Source organism: Leopardus geoffroyi, chromosome B3 (genome assembly GCF_018350155.1).
Source record: "Leopardus geoffroyi isolate Oge1 chromosome B3, O.geoffroyi_Oge1_pat1.0, whole genome shotgun sequence".
In the NCBI taxonomy this organism is placed as follows: domain Eukaryota; kingdom Metazoa; phylum Chordata; class Mammalia; order Carnivora; family Felidae; genus Leopardus; species Leopardus geoffroyi.
Genome location: NC_059337.1, coordinates 92,463,726 through 92,479,128, shown reverse-complemented (window position 1 = coordinate 92,479,128; position 15,403 = coordinate 92,463,726). Strand labels below are relative to the sequence as shown.

Sequence of the window (15,403 nt, the reverse complement as noted above, 5' to 3'; positions counted from 1 at the left end):
CAGGCTATAACACGTCTATAGGCATGGCAGATTCTGGATCCCGAGGTGCCAGAAGTGAAGAGAAGCAGGCATAAAATCTGTTCCACATAAGAAAGCAGTTGGCAAATGTCAAATGAGAGAAGTAAGTAGTGACAATTTCAACAAGGCAGGCTGGGTTACATCCAGGTGAGAGAGAGAGAGAGAGAGAGAGTGTGTGTGTGTGTGTTGTTTGTTTGTTAGGAGGAAGGGAAGATTACGGAGAAAACCGCTACTAGCATAAGAGATAAATAAATGAAGACACAGCTTGAAGAATAACGCAGTCAGATACCCAGGCACACAAATCTGGGTTAATAGAAGCAGAGACCTGAAGGGAAGGAGTTTAAGCATTAGATGTCTACAAACTAATGCTACATAAGAAAAGACAAAGGAGACATGTGGCACTTAGCACCAGTGTAACAACCACTGATACGAGACCAGAGACTACCTTCCTTTACCTCTTGTTTTATGCTTCTTAGCATTAAGCATCTGAAAGGTGGCAAATAACAGATCATCCAAAAGGCAGAGAGTTGATGGTAGCCATTACTTTAAGAGAAGACTTTTCTGGGCGTCCCGAATTCTAATTCCCTTTATCATTCTATCATGTCAGATCCCAACACTGAATCGCTCCTTTTGTTTTCTCTGCAACTGCTCTCAAATCAAGCAATAGTGTTAGAAACAAAACAAATGAATTATGTTGGCATATAACTCTAAGTATCAGGTTCAAATGGACTAATTTCCCCAATTAGTGAAATGTTTTAATTAAACTCTTATAGAGTGTTGTAAAGTGTCTTTATATGACAAGCTCGCTAATTTCAGTTCCATCCCAAGTATAAACCTAGAGTCAGAAATCTATTTTATATACTCCACAGTACACAGTATGTTATGGTTTTTGTAAAAATAATCCCACTTCTGTTAAATGTTTTATGTTTGTCTTCTCTAATAGATGTCAGCTACTTGAGAACAGGGACAACACCTCTCTGGTTTACAGCTCCTGGTCCAGGGCCTGGAACATGTAAGTAATTATCTGTGACATGACAGAGTGTGTACAAGTAGAAGAGAACAATATTGGAGGAGTGAGAAGGAAAGATGGGGAAAATAAAGTGGGAGGGAGGGTGAAAACAAAGTAAAAAGTTTTTCTTTCCCTCAGAGTATAGAGAAGTTTCATTTTTTTTCCCTTAGAACTGGCAACTTAGTGGGATGATTTTTACTTTTCCTACTAAATAAATACTGGTAGTAAAATATTTATCCTAGGAGTGACTGCGTGGCTGTTGGTTAAGTGTCCAACTTTGGCTCAGGTCATCATCTCGGGCTTTGTGAGTTCGAACCCCAAGTTGGGCTCTGTGCTGACAGCTCAGAGCCTGGAGCCTGCTTCAGATTCTGTGTCTCCCTCTGTCTCTCTGCCCCTCCTCCACTCATGCTCAGTCTGTTTCTCTCTCTCACAAAATAAATAAACGTTAATTTTTTTTAAATGTTTATCTTAGGAGAGCCTGGGTGGCTCAGTCAGTTAAGCATCTGACTCTTGATTGTGGCTCAGGTTGTGATCTCACAGTTAGTGGTTTTGAGCCCCATGTTGGTCTCTGTGCTGACAGTGTGGAGCCTGCTTAGGATTCTCTCTTTCCCTCTTTCTCTTCCCCTTTTCTGTTTGTCCACTCTCTCTCACCCCCTCAAAATAAATAAATAAACTTTAAAGAATATATAAAATAAAATAAATGTGTATCCTAATTTCTTTTTTATATATTCTAAATGTCTATTGCAAGACTTACATTACAAAGAACTATTTTTTTTTTAATTGCATTAATGAATGGGGGAAATACTATTTAATTATTTGAGAGTCAAAGAAAACATTTGGTCAGATGTTATTTTTTTCTTCCCGATTATATAGATTTTAAGAAACATCTCCAAGTATATAACAATTTAATAAATATAAGAAGCTTCCCAATATTTAGAGCCATTATAAAAAATAAACACCTAATGGAGAAATATCAATAGAATAATAATATTCTGTAGGACCATAAACGTAATCCCATTTTATAAGGCTGCTCCATGTTTTAATTGAACTCTTATAGAGTATTGTGAAGTGTCTTTATTTCTATAAAGAAAACTTAATAGGCTCTTGTAGGATATGTCATGTTTGGTTTTCTCAGAGGCCCTAGCCCAGCCTTGCCCACCCCAGATGATCACTACTACAGACAGCAAGCTCCTGTGGGTCTTGCACCGTTAGCCACTGAAGCATGTTCTTGGCATTCTAATTTGGGGCTTAGAATGCAATTTCATAATATAAAATTATCTGATAGGGTAAAAGCATTAATCAGTACTATATTTTATATTTTTTAAGGATTAAATGAGGCATCTGTGGCTTAACTTCCATGTACTAATCACTACTATCTATTTTGAGAAATGGATTCAGGGTTCCAAAGATCAATTTACAAATGATTTTTTTTTTTTGGCAGAAAAACCATTTGTCAATTGAGCTATATCCATAGTTGCCTAAAATATACGTTTTCACACATTGTGTATGGCAGTCTCGTTAAACCCAAGCATACTATTGCTGCCTCAAAGAAAACGCTAACTCTCAGTGAGTCTGGCAAGGCTTTGCAGTGTTCTATCTAAGCCAGCTTGCAAAGCCTCAAACAAGTATATATGTCGGTGCTTAGGCAGCTTTAACTTAGATCCCTAAACTTGTTTCAGACTACTTCTTCTCCTCTGTGTCAGAGTACATTTAGTAAAAACCAAATCTCTGGCTGACTCTGAGCAAAACTCTTCTAGGCTGTCCTTTGTCCCTCTCCTGGGGATATCCAGGTGCTTTAATGGCTGCTTAACCAGACAGATTTTTGGAAATGTGTGCTCAGCATCACCAGTGTTTTTTCTACAACTGTCTTTCTTTTATCTCCTGTTTTTGTGAGCCTGTTTGATAATACCAATTTCCAAAACCAAACATGTAATCTATTTTACAGGTACTTTTATGGAACTGGGACCTAAAGAATGATATGCTAATTTGGCTTCCTTTTGGGAAACCTAAAGCAGTTTTTTTTCCAGCTGTAGTACACAGAACTAGATAACACTGGTAGCTGTTGTTCGAGCATTACTTTTGTAAATAAAAGTGATATCTATGGTTGAAACCGATGTTGCAAATTAAAAATCAAAGTAACACCATTTGTTTCTTTATATATGTTCTATTATATGACAGTATATAACATTCCTGATAAAATTGTTTATGGGAAAAGCTAATTACTTTTTTTACCATTTAATGTTTAAGAAAGAAAATACGAAGTTTAAACCAGGAGCAGGAAACTGGAATAGCTATATACTTCTGTAATGTTCAATGTATTTTATTCTTTGTATCCATTGTATTTGTTTTCTTTTTTCTTAACAAATATCTGATGTAAATATTCTGACAGAGCTTTTATTTGATACAATTATATAAATTACTTAGTAATATATTATAGGAAACAATTCTTTTCAAAAAGGAAATATATTTGCCTAGGCCTAGTTTAATACACTTGGAATGACTATTTTGAATAAATCACTTTTCTCTGATTTCCAAAAAAGAAAGAGGAAAATGGATGCATAAAGTTGAATTGTAACTCTCACAATTTCCTCTCTCCTCAGGACTGCATTAATATCATGAATATAGATGATAATATTTCATTATAACTTGTATCAAACTTGCTAGAGACCAGAACTTAGTTATTCCAACCACTAAAAAAAAATAATTGGGTAATGTAATAGAGGTTCTAATTATCCCTACAATCGTAATCTTACTACAACATATAAATGTATAAAATTCACATGTTGTATACCTTAAATTTATACAATGTTTATGTCATATATTTCAATAAAATGTCATTTTGGGGGGAAAAAAAACCCATGGTATCTAGAGGTAGTATGGTACAATGAAAAGAGCCTTAATTGGGTAATACTCTGGCTTTGTCTCTAAGCAGTTGTATGACTTTAGACAAATCACTTTAAGCTTTCTAAACTTTAGTTTTCTTATCTACAACATAACTTCAGCGATATATTACAGAGTGATTTAGAGGCTCCACTTAAACAGCCAGCATTAATTATGTTAGATTAATATGTAATAAATACTAGCATCTCTTTTCTCTTGAATTATTGTACTTATTTATTGGCATGCTAGGTACGTTGCTTTGCTAATATTAAACTACAAGCCAAAATTTTATTTCATTTATGTGTGATCATCACACATACACATACATATACATACAGTATGTGTATACACACACACACACACACACACACACACACACACACACTAAGGAGCTATAGGGATTCTTCCTCTTTGTTATGATATCTGCCCAAGTACTCATCTTCCATTTATTGTTCTTTCTTTCTTACCCTTAGAAAAACAGCAATGAGTTTCAAATGAGTAATTCATCAAATAAAAATATTTTATTTTTAACATCCATACATTTTTAAATATTATCGATGGTTAGATGTGTTAAATATCTGGGTCAAAAGAAGTGTGACTTACTATTTTATAATGGACTTTGCTGAGCTATCTTGAAGCTTTGGAATATGGATTGATTATTCTTTGAGATCTCTATTGTCAATATTTATCATAGGTTATTATAAAGTAACACCTAATAGGTTGATATAATAGGGAGCACTTTTTGTACTAGAAAACCTGGCAGTAGAAAACCGTGGAAATTATGATACATTTATCAAAATAATAAGGATATGCTCATACGGCTTTTTAAACTGAGTATTGGAGTATTTACAAATAATACTCAGAATCATAACTTAAATTTTTTTAGTGTTTTATTTAGTTTTGAGAGAGAGAGACAGAGCACAAGCAGGGTAGGGACAGGGAGAGATGGAGACAGAATCTGAAGCAGACTCCACCGTCTGAGTTGTCAGCACAGAGCCCAATGTGGGGCTCAAACTCACGAGCCATGAGACCATGACCTGAGCCGATGTTGAATGCTTAATGGACTGAGCCACCCAGGTGCCCCTCAGATTCATAACTTTTTAACTTATACAATGTAAGTAGAAAAGTGTTGCCAAACTATTTGGATTTTAGAAATTCTCTAGGAATAAGTTAATTTTAACTAATTTGACCTGATACAGAATCCAATGGAGAAATTTTGTCTCTTTAGCTCTGTACCAGTTATGACAGTGGCTTAGGGAAGGCTTTACTCAGATAACAGCGCTTGTGTGGACTGGCCTAATCAGGGATAGTTTGAACAGCAGCCTCTATCTTTAGAAACATCAGATTCAATGCCTAAAAATATCCAAGTTGATCCCGAACTAGAAATTATCTTAGTAGGAAAAATCTCCAGGTTAGGTTAAGATGATAGTTCAGCAGTGCTAATTCTTATGAAGCTACTTATTCTAAGTCCCTATGAGTTGCTCCATTTGTAGCTTATCCATATATATATGGATCCATACACACACACACACATATATATATATGTGTTTATAAGTGTGTATATGGATCCATATATATATGGATTTTGTATAAAGAAAGCTACCATAGATAAAGCGACTATATAGGTGACAGAATGACAGATTATATGTAGTGATTACAGAAAAATGACTATCTAGAATACATCAATAACACATGCAAAGTAGAAATAAAAAGATAACAACCTCGACATAAAAACAGGCAACAGATATACACAGAAAAACAAATGCCAAAGTCTAATGGGCACAGAAAAAGATGCATAAACACACACTGAAAATGCAAATTACAATGACATATGATTTTGCACCTATTATTTGGGAACAAACCTAAAAGATGGAGCGTTCCAAATATCAAGTAATATTTGTGGGATAGTGGAAATGCAGAACGGTGCATCCATATTAGTGAAACCAAGTATGCACATTTTATACTTGACCAGGATGGGCTCACTGATATTCTGAATATTAATAATAGTATGCTATTTTGGTCATCTTTTCTGTGTATGTGTGTGTGTGTCTGTGTATATGTGTGTATATATACACAAGTATATAAGAAACATATACTTTCTTATGTTCAACATGTTTTTGAGATGAAATAACAGCTTTCTTTTATTGATGATATTGATAAATTCTATCTTATCTTTTTATTTTCTTAGTTTGGGTCTAGGTAGAAGTTTTTCTATTTTATTGATTTTCTCTTTTCTCTTTATTATTTCCTTTGTTATTCTTAATTTTGTTTAATTTTCTCTGCTCTTCCTAGCTTCTTTTTTTATTTTTTTAATTTTATTTTTTTAATTTACATCCAAATTCTGTGTGTGTGTGTATACATTATATATATATATATATATATATATATATATATATATATATATATACACATTTTTTTAACCATTACTGAGGGTAAATAAGGCAGATTTTTGTCTAGAGAATATTTTGACTTCTGGCTTGTCTTCTCACCTTTTGACCTTTTACTTTACTTACGTAGTCATTTGATAGCTATACATGTGTAATTCCTGAACACATCTTATTTCAAACATATTTCCTTGCTCCAATTTTCTCTTTATATGTGTCATGTAGGTAGAGAATTTATTCTGATTGCACATCTCTGCTCCAATATGACTACATGCCCAGATATTTTCCTTCCTCTCAATAGTTACTGATTTCTAGCTAGTCTTTTGTCATACATGATTACAGTATTAGTCACTAGAAAGAGAGAAGCTGTAATATATATGTACATATGAGAAGCTCACACCAGGGAATGTCTGGTTGGAATCATCAATGCAGAGGCAGAGCCATGAGCTCTGGAGTATGTCTGCCAGCTGAGGTGTCAATATTTGTTCTGTGAAGTATAAATAGACACCACAATAAATACAGGTCACTTCAGGTTTTGCGGAAACAATATTTCTAAAATTTTAGTTGCTGTTTTTTAAAAAAAGAATACAAAATTATAAGTACAAAATCACATGTTAAAATACTCATTTAGAATTAGAAAAAAATCACTACAAAATAGAGTTTAAGAAAAAAGTTAATAATTTACCACAAACTTGAAAATACCTAGAAAGATAGTCTAATGCTTGTGATAATTAGCTGCCTGACATACCACTCAAACACATTTTTTTTTTCTAAAGATTTGGATGTTCAATCTTTGATCACTTCTTCATATATTCTTGTCAGGAGAGAGCTTCTGGTCCGACTACACTTTAAAGAGAGCCAAATCCTCTGATTACAATTTTCACATATGAGTACTAGAAGAATTTTTCCAAAGATTAGCTTCTGGCGTTGCATATTTAAAGATGGTTTTTCTCATATATATTTGGGATTAAGTATCACAGAACTCTTTTATATTTAAATATTTCTAAGATTTTTGTCCTGTACTTCTCCTTAAGTCTAATGTGTTGGCACACTGGGTGATAGAAATATTCATGGAACTACCCAAAGCAATCTACCCATTTAATGAAATCCTTATCAAAATACTACCAGTATTTTTCACAGAGCTAGCACAAACAATCTAAAATGTGAATGGAACCTCAAAAGACCTCGAATAGGCAAAGCAATCTTGACAAAGAAAAACAAAGCTGGAGGTATCCAATTTCAAGCTATATTACAAAGCTGTAGTAATTAAGACAATGGTATTGGCACAAAAACAGACACAGACATCAATGGAACATAGTAGAAAACCCAGAAATGGACCCACAACTATATGGCCAACTAATCTTTGACAAAGCAGGAAAAAATATCCAATGGAAATAAGACAGTCTCTTCAACAAATGGTTTTGGGAAAACTTGACGGCGACATGCAGAAGAATGAAATAGGACCACGTTCTTATACCATACCCAAAAATAAATTCAAAATAGATGAAAGACCTAAATGTGAGACAGGAAACCAGCAATTTCTAGAGGAGAACATAGGCATCAACCTCTTTAACCTCAGCGGTAGCTGAAATAAAAAGCTTCTGCACAGCGAAGGAAACAAGCAACAAAACTAAAAGGCTACCAATGAAATGGGAAAAGGTTTTGCAAATGACGTATCTGATAAAGGATTAGTATCTAAAATCTACACACAATTCATCAAACTCAACCCCTAAGGTAAATAATGCAATTAATTAACAGGCAAAAAACATTAATAGACATTTTTTCCAAAGAAAATACTCAGATGGCACAGATACATGAAAAGATGCTTAACATCACTGATCATCAGGGAAATAAATATCAAAACCACAATTAAATACCACTTCACACCTGACAAAATAGCTAAAATTAACAACACAGGAAATAAGAGATGTTGGCAAGGATGTGGAGAAAAAGAAATCCTTTTACATTGTTGGTGGGAATGCCAACTGGTACAGCCATTCTGGAAATCAGCATAGAAGTTCTTCAAAATGTTAAAAATAAAATTACCCTATGACCCAGCAATTGCACTACTAGGTATTTACCCAAAGGATACAAAAATACTGATTCAACGAGATATATGCACTCTGATATTTATAGTAGCATTATCAACAATAGTGAAATTATGGAAAGACCTGAAATATTCATTGACGGATGAATGGATAAAGAAGAGGTGGTATGTATATACAATAAAATATTACTAAGCCATCAAAAAGAATGAAATCTTGCCTTTTGCAAGGACATGGATGGAGCTAGAGTGTATTATGCTAAGTGAAATAAGTCAGTCAGAGAAAAACAAAAATCATATGACTTATCATGATTTCACTCGTATATGGAATTAAAGAAACAAAAGAGATGAACATAGGGGAAGGGAAAAAAAAAGAGGGGGAAGCAAGCCATAAGAGACTCTTAACTATAGAGAACAAATGAGGGTATATGGAGAGGAAGTGGGTGGGGGATGGACTAAATGAGTGATGAGTATTAAGGAGTGCACTTGTGTTGAGCACTGGATGTTGTACATAAATGATGAATCATTAAATTCTACTCCTGAAATGAATATTATACTACATGTTAACAACAACACCACCAACAATAAAAGGAATATTCATGGAACTGCTTACAATTACTATATTAAAAAAAAAAGCAGCAATGTACCACATAAATAGATCTCACTGAAGTCAAAACTCAACACCCTCTAAGCTCGACCCTACCAGAGGCCATGCCAATGCCACCCAATAGAAAGAAAACTGTGATTAAGAATAATTTAGAGTGTAAAAAAGATTGGTTTCAACCTTTTGCAATAAAATGATCTTACTTTTCCAAATTGTACAAAAACACACAAAGATGTGAATACTTTGGAAATGCTTCCTACATTGTAAGTGAATAGTCCTAAAGCTTAAGTGTTATTAGCCTCACATTATATCTTTTTTCTTATTAAATATAAATTTTCTTAATGCTCCCTGGAAATGGGAAAAACAAAGACTTTTGTAATAAAAATTTTAATTGGCAGAAACTTGTGTGCCAAATTTTGACAATATTGAGGTTATTGGTGTATTTAATAATTGCAATATCTGTAGAAACTTAAGGATAGAAATTTTACTGTAGTACAGAAGTAGTAAATAGAATTTGGTAAAAGGGAAAAATAAAATAGAGAGGGAGAAAAGACTTTAAAGGCCTCATGTTGCTTGAACTTGTTTTGCTTTGTTTTGAATTAGATTGACTTGAGTCTATCTAATTGCGATGAAAGGAAAATAAAAGCTATGGAGAAGTTTAAATGTAAAGGTTAGTTGATAGCCTGAGGTTACTGAAAAAGTAGAAAGATAAAAGGATGAAATATGAGAAATGATCATTTAATAAATGATTCTATTATAATAGAAAAAAAAACAAAAGAGGATGAGGCTGATAAAGGATTATTCATTATACTTAATTATGTTATGACTTTTTTCTACAATAGGAAAACTTAACTTTATGATCACAAAGCATACAAACTTCTAAATGGTAAATACTAAGGAATTGAGTAGGATCTACCTCTTTTACTAATCAATAATTTTAGAACTATTTAAGGAATGTGGGAGTTCTTCATTTACACCCAAATACAATTGTGACATTTTAAACAAAGACTTTGTGAAAAGCACATGTAAAATTAAATTTTTAAAAATTTTAGAAAATTGTGGGTTCATATGCAGTTATGAAAAATACAGAGATGTCCCATGTACTCTTTACCCACTTTCCCCAGGGATCACATCTTGATAAACAATAGTACAATATCATGACCAGGATATTGACAGTCTAAATACAAAACCATTTCATCACAAGGCTCCCTCTCTTGTGCTATTCTTTTATAGCCAAACTCCCATTTCCTCAACTTTCCTCAACATACTCTTCCTCAACTTTCCCCCCTCCCCCCAACTCCAATCCCTAATCTCTGGAAATGACTGTGTATTCTCCATTACTGTAAATTTGTCTTATCAATGAATGGACTCCTACACCATGTAACCTGTTGGTATTAGCATTTATTCATGTTGTGTGTACTAGAAGTTTCTTCTATGACAGACTGTTATTCCAGGGTGTGTGTAGACAACAGTTTATTTAACCTTTCACTCACTGAAAGTCACTTGGATGTTTCTGTTTGGGGGTTATTGGGAATAAAGCTACTATAAATGTTTATATACAGATTTTTGTTTGAACATATGTATGCATATACTCTGGGATAAATGTCCAAGTGTGCGGTCGTTGAGTTGTATGTGTGGACATATTTAGTTTATAACTTGCCAAATTGTTCTTCAGAGTAGCTATACCATTTTATATTCCACCAGCAATGTATGAACAAGTAAGTTTGTCTGCATCTTTGCCAGCATCTGGTATTGTCACTATTTTTTAACTATACTCACAGATGTATAATGACATTTCATTATGTTTTTAGTTTATATTTCCCTAATGGATGATATTGAACATCTTTTTGTGTGCTTACTTGCCTTTTGATATATAGTCTTTTATGAATATCTTTTCATGCATTTTGAAATTTTATCATTAAAATGTTCTTTATTATTGAATTTTGAGATATTTTTATATAATTTAGATAGTCGTCTTTGTTTGGTAAATTGTTTTCAAGTAATTTCTCCAAGCCTATTTATAGCTTGTCTTTTCATTCTCCTACCTGTGTTCTGCGGGGAAAAGTTCTGAAGTTTTGTGAGATACAATTTATCATTTTTTCCTTGTATGGAAAGTACTTTTGGTGTCAAGTCTAAGAACTCTTTGCCTAGCCCTAGATACCAAATATTTTTCTATTTTTTTATCCCCTAAAACTTTTATAGTTTTACAATTTACATTTTAAGTAAATTACATTTATTTACTTTGACTTAACTTGTGTGTACTGTATAAGGTTTAGGTCAAAGTTTTTGTATTTATTACCTATACATATGCAGATTCTTCAGCATAATTTGTTGAAAAGCTGTCTTCTTTCCACCAAAGAGCTTTTGTACCTTTGTGGAGATCTATTTCTGGCATCTCTGCTCTGTTTCACTGGTCTATTTGTTTATCCCTCCATCAATACCGCACCATCTTGAGAACTGCAAGTGTATAGTAAGCCTTAATGTTAGCTAAAGTGATTCCTTCTACTATATTCACTTTCAATGTCATTTTAGCTATTATGGTGTTGTGTCTTTCCACATGATTTTTATAGTAAGTTCCTGTAGTCTACAAAAGCCTTAGTAGGATTTTGACAGAAATTATATTAAAACTTAGATTAATTTGGGGAGAATTGGTATCTTTTTTTTTTTTTTTTTTTTTATAATATATGAAATTTATTGTCCAAATTGGTTTCCATAAAACACCCAGTGCTCATCCCAAAAGGTGCCCTCCTCAATACCCATCACCCACCCTCTCCTCCCTCCCACCCCCCATCAACCCTCAGTTTGTTCTCAGTTTTTAACAGTCTCTTATGCTTTGGCTCTCTCCCACTCTAACCTCTTTTTTTTTTTTTTTTTTTTTTTTTTTTCCTTTTTTCCTCCCCCTCCCCCACGGGTTCCTGTTACGTTTCTCAGGGTCCACATAAGAGTGAAACCATATGGTATCTGTCTTTCTCTGTATGGCTTATTTCACTTAGCATCACACTCTCCAGTTCCATCCACGTTGCTACAAAAGGCCATATTTCATTTTTTCTCATTGCCACGTAGTATTCCATTGTGTATATAAACCACAATTTCTTTATCCATTCATCAGTTGATGGACATTTAGGCTCTTTCCATAATTTGGCTATTGTTGAGAGTGCTGCTATGAACATTGGGGTACAAGTGCCCCTATGCATCAGTACTCCTGTATCCCTTGGATAAATTCCCAGCAGTGCTATTGCTGGGTCATAGGGTAGGTCTATTTTTAATTTTCTGAGGAACCTCCACACTGTTTTCCAGAGCGGCTGCACCAATTTGCATTCCCACCAACAGTGCAAGAGGGTTCCCGTTTCTCCACATCCTCGCCAGCATCTATAGTCTCCTGATTTGTTCATTTTGGCCACTCTGACTGGCGTGAGGTGATACCTGAGTGTGGTTTTGATTTGTATTTCCCTGATAAGGAGCGACGCTGAACATCTTTTCATGTGCCTGTTGGCCATCCGGATGTCTTCTTTAGAGAAGTGTCTATTCATGTTTTCTGCCCATTTCTTCACTGGGTTATTTGTTTTTCGGGTGTGGAGTTTGGTGAGCTCTTTATAGATTCTGGATACTAGCCCTTTGTCCGATATGTCATTTGCAAATATCTTTTCCCATTCCGTTGGTTGCCTTTTAGTTTTGTTGGTTGTTTCCTTTGCTGTGCAGAAGCTTTTTATCTTCATAAGGTCCCAGTTATTCACTTTTGCTTTTAATTCCCTTGCCTTTGGGGATGTGTCGAGTAAGAGATTGCTACGGCTGAGGTCAGAGAGGTCTTTTCCTGCTTTCTCCTCTAAGGTTTTGATGGTTTCCTGTCTCACATTCAGGTCCTTTATCCATTTTGAGTTTATTTTTGTGAATGGTGTGAGAAAGTGGTCTAGTTTCAACCTTCTGCATGTTGCTGTCCAGTTCTCCCAGCACCATTTGTTAAAGAGGCTGTCTTTTTTCCATTGGATGTTCTTTCCTGCTTTGTCAAAGATGAGTTGGCCATACGTTTGTGGGTCTAGTTCTGGGGTTTCTATTCTATTCCATTGGTCTATGTGTCTGTTTTTGTGCCAATACCATGCTGTCTTGATGATGACAGCTTTGTAGTAGAGGCTAAAGTCTGGGATTGTGATGCCTCCTGCTTTGGTCTTCTTCTTCAAAATTCCTTTGGCTATTCGGGGCCTTTTGTGGTTCCATATGAATTTTAGGATTGCTTGTTCTAGTTTCGAGAAGAATGCTGGTGCAATTTTGATTGGGATTGCATTGAATGTGTAGATAGCTTTGGGTAGTATTGACATTTTGACAATATTTATTTTTCCAATCCATGAGCAGGGAATGTCTTTCCATTTCTTTAAATCTTCTTCAATTTCCTTCGTAAGCTTTCTATAGTTTTCAGCATACAGATCCTTTACATCTTTGGTTAGATTTATTCCTAGGTATTTTATGCTTCTTGGTGCAATTGTGAATGGGATCAGTTTCTTTATTTGTCTTTCTGTTGCTTCATTGTTAGTGTATAAGAATGCAACTGATTTCTGTACATTGATTTTGTATCCTGCGACTTTGCTGAATTCATGTATCAATTCTAGCAGACTTTTCGTGGAGTCTATCGGATTTTCCATGTATAATATCATGTCATCTGCAAAGAGCGAAAGCTTGACTTCATCTTTGCCAATTTTGATGCCTTTGATTTCCTTTTGTTGTCTGATTGCTGATGCTAGAACTTCCAGCACTATGTTAAACAACAGCGGTGAGAGTGGGCATCCCTGTCGTGTTCCTGATCTCAGGGAAAAAGCTCTCAGTTTTTCCCCGTTGAGGATGATGTTAGCTGTGGGCTTTTCATAAATGGCTTTTATGATCTTTAAGTATGTTCCTTCTATCCCGACTTTCTCAAGGGTTTTTATTAAGAAAGGGTGCTGGATTTTGTCAAAGGCCTTTTCTGCATCGATTGACAGGATCATATGGTTCTTCTCTTTTTTTTTGTTAATGTGATGTATCACGTTGATTGATTTGCGAATGTTGAACTAGCCCTGCATCCCAGGAATGAATCCCACTTGATCATGGTGAATAATTCTTTTTATATGCCGTTGAATTCGATTTGCTAGTATCTTATTGAGAATTTTTGCATCCGTATTCATCAGGGATATTGGCCGGTAGTTCTCTTTTTTTACTGGGTCTCTATCTGGTTTAGGAATCAAAGTAATACTGGCTTCATAGAATGAGTCTGGAAGTTTTCCTTCCCTTTCTATTTCTTGGAATAGCTTGAGAAGGATAGGTATTATCTCTGCTTTAAACGTCTGGTAGAACTCCCCTGGGAAGCCATCTGGTCCTGGACTCTTATTTGTTGGGAGATTTTTAATAACCGATTCAATTTCTTCGCTGGTTATGGGTCTGTTCAAGCTTTCTATTCCCTCCTGATTGAGTTTTGGAAGAGTGTGGGTGTTCAGGAATTTGTCCATTTCTTCCAGGTTGTCCAATTTGTTGGCATATAATTTTTCATAGTATTCCCTGATAATTGTTTGTATCTCTGAGGGATTGGTTGTAATAATTCCACTTTCATTCATGATTTTATCTATTTGGGTCATCTCCCTTTTCTTTTTGAGAAGCCTGGCTAGAGGTTTGTCAATTTTGTTTATTTTTTCAAAAAACCAACTCTTGGTTTCGTTGATCTGCTCTACAGTTTTTTTAGACTCTATATTGTTTATTTCTGCTCTGATCTTTATTATTTCTCTTCTTCTGCTGGGTTTAGGCTGCCTTTGCTGTTCTGCTTCCATTTCCTTTAGGTGTGCTGTTAGATTTTGTATTTGGGATTTTTCTTGTTTCTTGAGATAGGCCTGGATTGCAATGTATTTTCCTCTCAGGACTGCCTTCGCTGCGTCCCAAAGCGTTTGGATTGTTGTATTTTCATTTTCGTTTGTTTCCATATATTTTTTTATTTCTTCTCTAATTGCCTGGTTGACCCACTCATTCGTTAGTAGGGTGCTCTTTAACCTCCATGCTTTTGGAGGTTTTCCAGACTTTTTTCTGTGGTTGATTTCAAGCTTCATAGCATTGTGGTCTGAAAGTATGCATGGTATAATTTCAATTCTGGTAAACTTATGTAGGGCTGTTTTGTGACCCAGTATATGATCTATCTTGGAGAATGTTCCATGTGCACTCGAGAAGAAAGTATATTCTGTTGCTTTGGGATGCAGAGTTCTAAATATATCTGTCAAGTCCATCTGATCCAATGTCTCATTCAGGGCCCTTGTTTCTTTATTGACTGTGTGTCTAGATGATCTATCCATTTCTGTAAGTGGGGTGTTAAAGTCCCCTGCAATTACCACATTCTGATCCATAAGGTTGCTTATGTTTATGAGTAGTTGTTTTATATATTTGGGGGCTCCGGTATTCGGCGCATAGACATTTATAATTGTTAGCTCTTCCTGATGGATAGACCCTGTAACTATTAT

General features: G+C 34.8%; 1 long non-coding RNA gene across 1 annotated transcript in view; it reads left to right on the top strand.

Annotated features, from left to right (window-relative positions):
* The window catches only part of LOC123583634, a 216,541-nt gene extending 215,468 nt beyond the window's left edge, over positions 1 to 1,073 (top strand). Inside the window, exon 3 of the long non-coding RNA XR_006704981.1 lies at positions 962 to 1,073. This is a non-coding gene — a long non-coding RNA (uncharacterized LOC123583634). The remainder of the gene's footprint in view (positions 1 to 961) is intronic.
* Positions 1,074 to 15,403: the final 14,330 nt, after the last annotated feature.